Source organism: Lycium barbarum, chromosome 11, assembly GCF_019175385.1.
Source record: "Lycium barbarum isolate Lr01 chromosome 11, ASM1917538v2, whole genome shotgun sequence".
Lineage (NCBI taxonomy): Eukaryota > Viridiplantae > Streptophyta > Magnoliopsida > Solanales > Solanaceae > Lycium > Lycium barbarum.
The window spans coordinates 114,035,610-114,048,275 of NC_083347.1; the positions used below are offsets into that span (position 1 = coordinate 114,035,610).

At 36.4% G+C, this 12,666-nt stretch overlaps 1 long non-coding RNA gene across 1 annotated transcript; it reads left to right on the forward strand.

The window, feature by feature from the left end:
* Positions 1 to 5,568: 5,568 nt before the first annotated feature.
* Positions 5,569 to 8,710, forward strand: LOC132618711 (uncharacterized). Its single transcript, XR_009574271.1, has 3 exons — positions 5,569 to 6,155; positions 6,562 to 6,607; positions 7,582 to 8,710. It is a non-coding gene; the product is annotated as an uncharacterized LOC132618711 (long non-coding RNA).
* The last annotated feature ends 3,956 nt before the right edge of the window (positions 8,711 to 12,666 follow it).

Sequence of the window (12,666 nt, forward strand, 5' to 3'; positions counted from 1 at the left end):
AATAACATCATAAGGATCACGAGATTCGTGGACTTCTAGCATTTGTGGAACCAAGGATATTATGGGTATGACACAACGGTTTATAACAAAAGGATCATGCCTTTAGAAAGAAAGGGACTAGCCTTAACATACCTGGACGATAATTTCTCGACTTCCAACTTACTTCCTGTCTTGCAATTCACTTAAGATCATTTGTAGCCTCGTAATCTACATATACAACCATTAATACTATTGTTAGGCTCATCATCATACGCGCGTCTTAAACCCTTAATTTAAATCCATTTAGAATCTGCCGAAATTCGGGCAGCATCTCCCCTGTTTATATGCCTAGCCCGTAATCATAATATCAACAACTAATCAACAACAACAATACCAACATCATCAACACCATTATCCATACCAATATATTTTCTAAAACATCCCACACAATGTTTTCTAAACTTCTCAACTAACCAACTTTGTGATACGACTATTTAATAACTTTATTTCCGTAAATATTCCTAAATCAACGTTAACAAAGAGAGAGATTTAATGATTCATACCTTATCTTCACTAAAATAGCAAGATATTCAATATTTACTTTGTTTCCAAGCCAACTCCAACACAAAACGAAATTATAATCGCGGCTACACGTTGTCCACACCTCGGTTAATACTCCGTAACTTGAAATTTACTCAAAATCCTCACTTTTATGTGATGTATAAGCTGTCATGCTTGCTGAATTTTCTGGAATGTTTTAGAAGATTATGGTGGAGAAAAATGGGGTTTTTAACCCTTTTATAGTGACTAAGAGTCGGCAGTACTGTAGCAGTGTTGTTTCTGCTATGTCAGCCTAACTTGTAACGTCCATAATTCTCTACTCCGATATCCTATTGACAAGAGGGTTGTTGCGTTAGAAACTAGACTCGACTAACTTCATTTTAGGATTTTGAAACGCCTTAAAACTCCCCATATACCTGGAGATATACCCCTCCAAACTTGACCCAAAATTCTTTCCTTAATTCTGCCAACTTGTTCCAAATTTTCGAAAAACTATTTTCTTTGATTTGCTTGGTCCTGGAATCTTCCAAAACTCCCCCTACATGATAATTATAATTTATTATACTTGATAATGGTCATGTTCTCGTGTTTCAAGATTGTCCTTCCCGATTACGACTTACGAAATCGTAATTCATCCTTTACTTCGTTGTTACGTACTTCCCATGGCTTGTACCTTCCAAAACTTCATGGGACGTCTTCAATACTCCATTACTACGGTGAAGTACGTGGCATGCTCATGCTCTGAAAGTGCGGGGTGTAGGTTATCTAAATCTTCGGTATATATACTTGTGGAATACGGCAACACTTGTGGAATATAGCAACAGGTATTTGGTAAAAATCATTGAGTTGTATTTATGCTGGTTCAAACACCATGGTTTTATTAATTTTTTTTTTTAAAATATTAATTATAAGGTGCGGTCAAAATTTAAAGTTTATGGATTATGGATCCTAATAATTTTTAGTTATTGAATTTTAATTTCTAATAATTTATACATATTTAATGAAATTTTAAGATAGTTACATACTTTCAATTAAAGCAAGTGGATTCGGTTTAACCTGTAGCCGACACTCTAGCTTCGCCCCTGCATTACTTCATTGGTTAATAGGTGGCCGTCCTCGGTTCACTAACTCTATATTCCACCTATATTATGAAGGCATCATATCACTATGTGCACTGGCTAAGATTTTGCTTACCAAGCATATCATAATTGCTGATTCACATCATAAAAATTGTTTAGAATATCAAAATATATATGCTGGAAGGAAAAGTACCGGAAAGACATGCAGGATTGAGGTATATTTAAAAATTTATGCACGGTTGTATTCTTGGCTGTTTTTGTTACATTATTGGATTCATAATTGCTATTCATCCTTCATCAAGTTGATGTTAACATAATACAAAATTACAAATTCACCCTTTATCAATATAAAAAAAAAATCACGGACTCTTAGCCACAACTATAATTTGTTTCTAGTTATGAACATAGATCTCACACGCTTCCTCGTGTGCGAGCTTCTAAAACTATAACTTATTTCTAGTTATGTATATATAAATCTCACACGCTTGCTCTCGTGGGAGCCTAATTCTTGTTAGGATCAAGCACGTAAAATATCATTTTTATATATATAATGGGGAGCGGACTAGCAGTGAGACTAGAATCTAGGACATCTACTATTGTGCTACCATATTAAAGTGTGTAACCATTTCATCTAAAAGCTTAAGTTAGTAGAGAATATTTTTACTTCATGAAATGCAAATACACCCTTTTATTTCACAGAAAAAGTAGAAGAATAGGTTACGGACTAGAAAGATTTGAGATCTAAACAAAGTAGAGAATCACATTATTTTAAGTACTGAATTAGTAGAGTGGTTAAGAAATATGATGAGGATTATTTTCTAAGTAGTTGTGCACGAGTAGCTTATCGTGCAGACGATTTCTTCCACGCGTGTTACCAAGAGAATCCTTGTAGAAGCTAATCAAATTAGTGCTTAATAGAGCTAACTGCAATGTGTCTTCTCTTTTTGTATTCTTAGCTTTAGCCTAATAGACCTAGTGAGCTTGTCCTTAGCTATGTTATCATTGAGCATTTGAGCCCAAAAACACCCTCTGTGAGTCCTTTCTTGTCACCTGCCCTCATGCATGGGTATCATAAAACATATTTTTCATGGCCCATGGTCATGTATTGTTCACTTTGGCCAACAGACCCCACAGATTTGTCCCCTGGGCTACGGCATCATCGAGCCTAGAAGCGCGCGTACTATGCAAATTACAAACTTGTGTTATGCTTTATAAAACTCTTCACATATATCTCCCTTTTTGATATGGGATTCACCTTGGATATCATATATGTGCACCCCTTCTTCACAATTTGCCGGCGTAGAAACCGGTGAGTCTTTCTCTATGACCCGCCTTCCATCATGAGCGTCACATACACCTTTTTAGGGACGCAATATCCTCGCTAAAGTTTGCTCCACGATCATATAGAGGGAGTGTTCGGCTCTAATATGATATTTGTTGTCGCCCAAGGCTATGCACCTATTGTCTGCTTAGGTCCAACGGACCTTAGCCAAAAACGCGTATATCATGTGAACTTGTATTATGTCTTTAAAATCGTTTTCCTTTCCCATTGTAATGTGGAATTGGCCTAAGGTATGATGTGCAGTTCTTTATATTCTTGCTAGCTTATAAGCCTATTAGACCTTCTCTGTAACTTACTCTCGTCGACCCACCCTCCGTCACAAACGTTACAGCTTAAATATTAAAATTGTTTTTAAGGAAACATGTAAGTCACTTGTAGTTTTAGAACAGCTAGCATATGGAAGTACCTTAAACCCATTAAACACTTTATGTAAACACATGCGTGTGTTCTTTAGAGAACCAGCATCTTTAAACCTTTTTTTGAGTATTATATGTGCTAAACATGTGAACTTTAGAATGAGAAGCTTTGGAATTATATCATCTATGGAGACTTTATTATTGTAAGAACACCTGATCATGTTAAGCATGAAATCCGGGCATGTTAAAATAAAAGCTACTCCCTTTTGGACGGTTGTGTGCGGGGAGGGATTTGAACCCCCAACACCATTGTTCGTAGCCACATGCTTTAATTAATCATCTGAGCTACATCAGTGGCGGAGACAAGATTTTCATCAAGGGTGTTCATACTTTTAGAACATGGTGGGTGAGAATTCATCGTCCATTCGATTCCGCAAGTCATTCTTGATAAACTTCATTGCTGAGAAAGCTCTTTCAACTGTCGCAGTGGCAACTAGTAGAAGCAAAGGCAAACAATAAGCTGCATTTGCACTTGTACTATACTCCAACCAATTAGGATATTCATTAAACCATCCAGAAACAAAACGACGTGGTATTCCAAAAAAGTCAGTTTGAGGGAACACATGACCCCGAGATTGGCAAGGACGTTTTTGAATGTATGCCCTCCTTATCTCATCACGAATGTTTGGATGATAATCCAAAATTGGAGTTCTTTCAGCCGGGTCAGCCTTTAGATTATTTACATCAAATTTTTGTCTCAGAGAAGAGTGAGATGGTATTTCTATTTGGTCCGCATTTTCATCTCGATGTAGTTGATTTTGATTTTGAGACACCGAACTTGTTTTTGATACTTTACGGAAATATTTCTCAAGCTCATTGAAACTTCAAACTGAAATAACAGTTAAATGCATCACACTTGTTAAAAATTAGTCATACAAATTACCCCCTGAATATATAAATCTACTCTTAACATATTGATAGTTTTTAACAGAATCCAATCCATACAAAATAAGTTTTTATTAGCACAACATAAAGACAATACTATTGTGGTAGAATTCAAGAATTCTTGAAACTTTGTTCAATTCCCCCAAATAGTACTAACTACTAAGTTATTAATTATATGGCCATTAGTTATCTACTAAGAGAAACTAAAATGTGAAACTACTCTGTTCAAAGAAGAAAAAATGCACAAAAGCAATTTCAAGAAATACACATCAATTTCAGAGAGAAAAATAATTAATGCTATAAAAAAATATAATATCTGGTTAAATAACTAAGGGATAAGAAGAACTAAAGAATACCTTTTCACTACAATGTCTTTGAGGAAAAAACATGATAATGATTGTGGAGGGAAAAGGGTTGAAACTTGAAAGAGAAGAGGAGAAGGGTTTTTTTGTTTCTTTCAATGCAGTAATGGCAAGTTATGTTTCTTTCTCCAAAGAGTGTAGGAGAAGACAAATGTTGACTAGCTTTTATTTAATGAGTAACTACTTTTTTAATTAAAAAAAACAAATTCAAACATTAGAGTTAAATGTTACATCTCGTATTTTTGGGCTAGAAAATTGAATCGTTCAATATGAGAAAGTTACCCGAGCCCGGAGAATTCGATCATATTAAAAAAAAAAAGTCGAGAGCTCGGTGTACAAAGAGTTAGAGGTCCCAAAATAATTTAAGTCTTAACAAGTGTGACGACGGTGATTGAAAATAATATTTGGTGTATAAAGAGGTTATAGATTAGGGTTCTACCATATGATTATGATAATGAGTATGAAGTGTGTTAAAAGTGGTTCATGTTCAAGTGAATTACGATCAACAAAATAATTATGTGAACAAGTGGTTAAATATTAGAACAAAGTGGGAGGCTACAGAATTAATTATGGTATTAAGTAGGATTGCATGGATAAGTGTCCATAGTGGGCTGCCACATGGCAGTACATTATCCAAGAGTGGCATTAAATTGGTCTTAAAAGTTGGATGAGTCAATGGTAACTGTTTTTACTTAAGGACACGTGAACCGACAAAAGCCACCTAAAATTCTTAAATTATACATTCTTTGCTTTGGATTAAGGAAAAGGAAAGATGCTGCATTATTGAAATACTCATAGGAATATAGAGTTGGAACGTGTATTTTTATTTCTATAGGAGCAACATGAATTGTAATTTCAAGGATGTGAAGTGCAATTATATCAAGAACAATATATGAGTTTCACACACCACATCGATCTCGTTGGTTTGTTTTATCGCGATGTTGAATTCGGACTTTCTTCGAAGTGAAGTAAGGTTAAAGAAGAGTATTTCTTGAAATATAAGATAAGAATTATTCTCTCCTAAACATATTAAAATTCATCCCTGTTTTAGCAAAAAAAAAAAGAAATTGAGACGGGAACTACGAAATTAATTACGGGGGCAACTAGTGAAACGTTGAATTTGAGAGGACATAATTCGGCCACCTATGCAAATAAAGTGATTAGGTGTTAACTTTATAAAACACATATAACAAAAGGTTGCCAGCAAATCATACCAATATACACGTCCTTGTTTGTAAAGCTAGCAAAGAAGAATGTTAATCTTTTGAGAGAAACAAAACACCAAGAACGTGCAATAACTATTCAATATACAAAAAGGGTATGGAAACCATTTTCTCCTATGAACCAACAGCCATGAAATCAAGCACACGGACACGGCTATCCCAATCCATCTTTGAATTTTATAGCAAAAATTAAAATCTCAAGGGTGTTCTTCGTGCAAGGAGGCGGCAATAGAAGAATATTTAATTGAGGAAGGAGAAATTGTGAAATTAGAACAAATAAGTGTAGAAATTCCTCCGAGTAAGTTAAGGTAAGAGTTTCTTATTTTGTGGCATAATTTTATTAATGATGTTGTGATGGAAGGATTAAAATTGGATTGGACGAAATTGAAATTAAGAAAATACATGAAATCGTCGTTATATGAAATTGTGGGTTGAAATGGATTTTGAAAAGTTGTTGGGTTGTTAGAATTGTTATGGGTTGAATTGTGAGAATTTTATATGTATATCTCCGTTGTTGGTATTGTTGTTGGTTTGGCCGGGTTGAATTCCCGGATTGTTGTTGATTAAAATTAGCCGAGCTAGAATCTCGGGGATGGTGTATTTACAGGGGAGATGCTGCCGAAATTTCGGCAGATTATAAATGAATTCATTTGAAAGATTAAGACAAGTGTATGATGCTGAGTCTAATGATTATGTCAACCTTCTTGAATGTAGACAAACAAGTTGGACGAATAGGTGTAGCTAGTAAGGCGCGACACAGGTATGTTAAGGCTCGTCCCTTTCTTTCAAAGGCATGATTCCTAACGTTATGAATTTATAGATGTTCCATATTTTCCTTGTCTTTAAAGGTTAGAAGTCTATGGTCCCAAGGCAATGATTATTTTTCCGATAACCCGTCAATGTTTTCCAAAATGTCCGTATTTTTTTAAAACAAAAGGGTTTTTGGTTTTGTAAGCTTTTATGACAATGACGATGGATATGTTTTATAATGACAATGATGAAGTCAAATATGAGAAAATGTCTACGATAGATACGTTGACGATATGTTCCTACCATGAATATGACAGTATGAGGTTTATGATTTTATTATATGTTTTCTCTTAACGCTACTCTTTATTGGTAGCCTCGCCTTATAATTTTAGTTCCTTCAAGGTGAGACTTGGCGATTATGATTATTCCATAATATAATCGGAGGTTACCGACCTTACGTCACCCCGATAGACTTATAGCATTTCTTGGGCTCTCCTGCATGCTGCTCACATGATATATGTATATGTATATGGGAAAAAGGGGCAGAGCGCTATAGACGCTGATATATGAACATGATACATGTATATATATATACATATATATATATATATATGGGGTAAGGGGAAAGGTAAGGCGCTATAGACGCACAACCACCTGATAAGTTGGAGTATGATACATGATATCGTCCCGGACGCGGGATGCCCGGACGCGGGATATATGGGCGAGCCGACGTATTTCGGCGCTATGACATGATATGATATGATATGACATGATATGATATGATATGATATGATATGATATGATATGATATGACCAGATAAGTATGCATGGCATCCGCCTAAGCGGCACTCATATGTACAGGTTACTCTTTTATCTTATGACATGTTCTATGTTCCATACAGTTAATATTCATTCCTTACATACTCAGTACGATGCTCGTACTGACCCCCTCTTTCTTCGGGGGCTGCGTTTCATGCCGCGCAGGTGTACCCAGAGGAGTTGAAGCTAATATAGAAGATATTCCAGCAGAGTTGGCAAGCTCCACTTGTTCCTGGAGTGCTACCGAGTCAGAGTACATGTGCTACGATGTCTGATAAATGTTAGAGACTTTGCAGACAGAGTCGTGGGTATAGGATGTCGGTATTGTGAACGGCTCTACTAGCCTATGTGTCATTTTATGTTATGTTATAGAGTCCATATGATAACAGATTATATTTGATTTGAGTACGATGAAAAAAAAAAGAAAAATTGAAAGCTTTACTATGTTTTCCACTCCTTATTGATGTAAGAGTCCAAAGAGGTTAAGTATGTAATAAGAGTCAGCGGGTTCGCTCGGCTCCGAATACGGGGTCGGGTGCCCATCACACCCCAGTAAGATCGGGGTGTGACAAAGTGGTATCAGAGCAGGTCGGTCTAAGGGGTTGTCTGCAAAGTCGTGTCCAGTAGAGTCCTATTTATGGGTGTGAAGCCGGCCACATTTATAAACAGGAGGCTACAGGGCATCTAGGGATTGTTGACCTTCTTTCTGTCTCAGATCGTGCGGTAGGGCCAAGTCATAGGAAAATGAAATTCCTTATATAAGCCTTGCGTACGACGGAGGAAAGTGAATGTCGATATGGAAAGCCACAGGGGTAAGTATTGATATTTTGTTCTTTACCTGAAATTGGAAGCTCTGAATGGCTGGAATGTGATATATAGTCGTATGTGCTGTGCGGTATTGTCGATGTTTGCTATGTACAAATTCTGAATAGTAAGAATGGTAGAGGAGACCCGGTCAGAATTTTTCAAAATTAGGTTATTTGATCTGGTTTGTCTAACGGTGAGGAGTATGACGAAATAAAAGCAAGTGATAGTTAAAAGACCTTTAAAAGGAAGTCAGAAAGTGACACATGGTGCTGCGAATTCAGAATACGGACTATAACAGCGGAATAAAGCAAGGATATTGGATTACAAAAATTTCACCCTCGGTGAAAATTTTTTTTACTCGTAGAACCTGCGAAGGGTTCACAGGTTACCGGAGGCGTGCGATACTCCAAGGATACTAAAGTCAAATAAACCGACGAGAGATGTCTGTGCGTTACAAGATCTTGCTTAAAGATAAGAAGGTGAGATAGAGAAAACGATACCTTAAGGAAATAACTATAGGAGAATCGCAAGAAGGAAGTAAGATTTCAGTGAAAGAGCTCGCAATATAACTGACAACAGACCATGAACTAACGAGGAGAGCAAAGACAACGACGTGGAATAATTACCTCGAAAAGCAACAAAAAGAGAAAGCATTACAGGAATGACTATGTAAAGATCTGAAATGCGCTATAATAAATTGAAGGGAATCAACCAACGAAAGAGGCACGTGAAGGGAATAGTTCAATGAAAGAAAATTTAAGGAAGTATTGGGAGCGCAGGCATAGTTTAACATTCGAGGACGAATGTTCCAAAGGGGGAGAGGATGTTACATCCCGTATTTTTGGGCTAGAAAATTGAATCGTTCAATATGAGAAAGTTACCCGAGCCCGGAGAATTCGATCATATTCAAAAAAAAAAGTCGAGAGCTCGGTGTACAAAGAGTTAGAGGTCCCGAAATAATTTAAGTCTTAACAAGTGTGACGACGGTGATTGAAAATAATATTTGGTGTATAAAGAGGTTATGGACTAGGGTTCTACCATATGATTATGATAATGAGTATGAAGTGTGTTAAAAGTGGTTCATGTTCAAGTGAATTACGATCAAGAAATTAATTATGTGAATAAGTGGTTAAATATTAGAACAAAGTGGGAGGCTACAGAATTAATTATGGTATTAAGTAGGATTGCATGGATAAGTGTCCATGGTGGGCTGCCACATGGCAGTACATTATCCAAGAGTGGCATTAAATTGGTCTTAAAAGTTGGATGAGTCAATGGTAACTTTTTTTACTTAAGGACACGTGAACTGACGAAAGCCACCTAAAATTCTTAAATTATACATTCTTTGCTTTGGATTAAGGAAAAGGAAAGATGCTGCATTATTGACATACTCATAGAAATATAGAGTTGGAACGTGTATTTTTATTTCTATAGGAGCAACATGAATTGTAATTTCAAAGATGTGAAGTGCAATTATATCAAGTACAATATATGAGTTTCACGCACCACATTGATCTCGTTGGTTTGTTTTATCGCGATGTTGAATTCGAACTTTCTTCGAAGTGAAGTAAGGTTGAAGAAGAGTATTTCTTGAAATATAAGATAAGAATTATTCTCTCCTAAACATATTAAAATTCATCCCTGTTTTAGCAAAAAAAAAAAGAAATTGAGACGGGAACTACGAAATTAATTACGGGGACAACTAGTGAAACGTTGAATTTGAGAGGACATAATTCGGCCACCTATGCAAATAAAGTGATTATGTGTTAACTTTATAAAACACATATAACAAAAGGTTGCCAGCAAATCATACCAATATACACGTCCTTGTTTGTAAAGCTAGCAAAGAAGAATGTTAATCTTTTGAGAGAAACAAAACACCAAGAACGTGCAATAACTATTCAATATACAAAAAGGGTATGGAAACCATTTTCTCCTATGAACCAACAACCATGAAAGCAAGCACACAGACACGGCTATCCCAATCCATCTTTGAATTTTTTATCAAAAATTAAAATCTCAAGGGTGTTCTTCGTGCAAGGAGGCGGCAATACAAGAATATTGAATTGAGGAAGGAGAAATTGTGAAATTAGAACAAATAAGTGTAGAAATTCCTCCGAGTAAGTTAAGGTAAGATTTTCTTATTTTGTGGCATAATTTTATTAATGATGTTGTGATGGAAAGATTAAAATTGGATTGGACGAAATTGAAATTAAGAAAATACATGAAATCGTCGTTATATGAAATTGTGGGTTGAAATGGATTTTGAAAAGTTGTTGGGTTGTTAGAATTGTTATGGGTTGAATTGTGAGAATTTTATATGTATATCTCCGTTGTTGGTATTGTTGTTGGTTTGGCCGGGTTGAATTCCCGGATTGTTGTTGATTAAAATTAGCCGAGCTAGAATCTCGGGGATGGTGCATTTACAGGGGAGATGCTGCCGAAATTTCGGCAGATTATAAATGAATTCATTTGAAAGATTAAGACAAGTGTATGATGCTGAGTCTCATGATTATGTCAACCTTCTTGAATGTAGACAAACAAGTTGGCCGAATATGTGTAGCAAGTAAGGCGCGACACAGGTATGTTAAGGCTCGTCCCTTTCTTTCAAAGGCATGATTCCTAACGTTATGAATTTATAGATGTTCCATATTTTCCTTGTCTTTAAAGGTTAGAAGTCTATGGTCCCAAGGCAATGATTATTTTTCCGATAACCCGTCAATGTTTTCCAAAATGTCCGTATTTTTTTAAAACAAAAGGGTTTTTGGTTTTGTAAGCTTTTATGACAATGACGATGGATATGTTTTATAATGACAATGATGAAGTCAAATATGAGAAAATGTCTACGATAGATACGTTGACGATATGTTCCTACCATGAATATGACAGTATGAGGTTTATGATTTTATTATATGTTTTCTCTTAACGCTACTCTTTATTGATAGCCCCGCCTTATAATTTTAGTTCCTTCAAGGTGAGACATGGCGATTATGATTATTCCATAATATAATCGGAGGTTACCGACCTTACGTCACCCCGATAGACTTATAGCATTTCTTGGGCTCTCCTGCATGCTGCTCACATGATATATGTATATGTATATGGGAAAAAGGGGCAGAGCGCTATAGACGCTGATATATGAACATGATACATGTATATATATATATATATATATATATATGGGGTAAGGGGAAAGGTAAGGCGCTATAGACGCACAACCACCTGATCAGTTGGAGTATGATACATGATATCGTCCCGGACGCGGGATATATGGGCGAGCCGACGTATTTCGGCGCTATGACATGATATGATATGATATGATATGATATGACATGACATGATATGATATGATATGATATGATATGATATGATATGATATGATATGATGTGATATGATATGATATGACCAGATAAGTATGCATGGCATCCGCCTAAGCGGCACTCATATGTACAGGTTACTCTTTTATCTTATGACATGTTCTATGTTCCATACAATTATTATTCATGCCTTACATACTCAGTAAGAATGCTCGTACTGACCCCCTCTTTCTTCGGGGGCTGCGTTTCATGCCGCGCAGGTGTACCCAGAGGAGTTGAAGCTAATATAGAAGATATTCCAGCAGAGTTGGCAAGCTCCACTTGCTCCTGGAGTGCTACCGAGTCAGAGTACATGTGCTACGATGTCTGATAAATGTTAGAGACTTTGCAGACAGAGTCGTGGGTATAAGATATCGGTATTGTGAACGGCTCTACTAGCCTATGCGTCATTTTATGTTATGTTATAGAGTCCATATGATAACAGATTATATTTGATTTGAGTACGATGAAAAAAAAAAGAAAAATTGAAAGCTTTACTATGTTTTCGACTCCTTATTGATGTAAGAGTCCAAAGAGGTTAAGTATGTAATAAGAGTCAGCGGGTTCGCTCGGCTCCGAATACGGGGTCGGGTGCCCATCACACCCCAGTAAGATCGGGGTGTGACACTAAATGACATCATCTTGGCTGATTTTTAATTAATGAAAGGGAGTTTTCGTCACTTGTAAGAAAAGGAAAAAAAGGGTCCCAGCGGAGGCTCGAACCCGCACGCAGAAGGAGAATCTGCACACCCTTGGCCGTTGGACCATCACCTTTTTCTTTGTCAAGGTTGTCCAACAACTAATATATATCCAAAAATAACATAAAATTAACCTATATACCTGGAAACTTTTTCGGACGAAAGGTGTTCATCTGACCACCCTTGGGTGGGCGTGGCTCCGCCCCTGAGCTACATACCCGGCTTTAACTATAACCTCAGCTCTATTTAGTGGTTTGATAGAGCTTATTTACACTCAATATAAAAAATAAACAATTCATAAAAACTAATCTGGAAGATTTGTGCCTGATGAAAGTATGAGATGGGCAATAGGACGAAAGCAAGGTCATTCATATAGGCAAATGAAGGA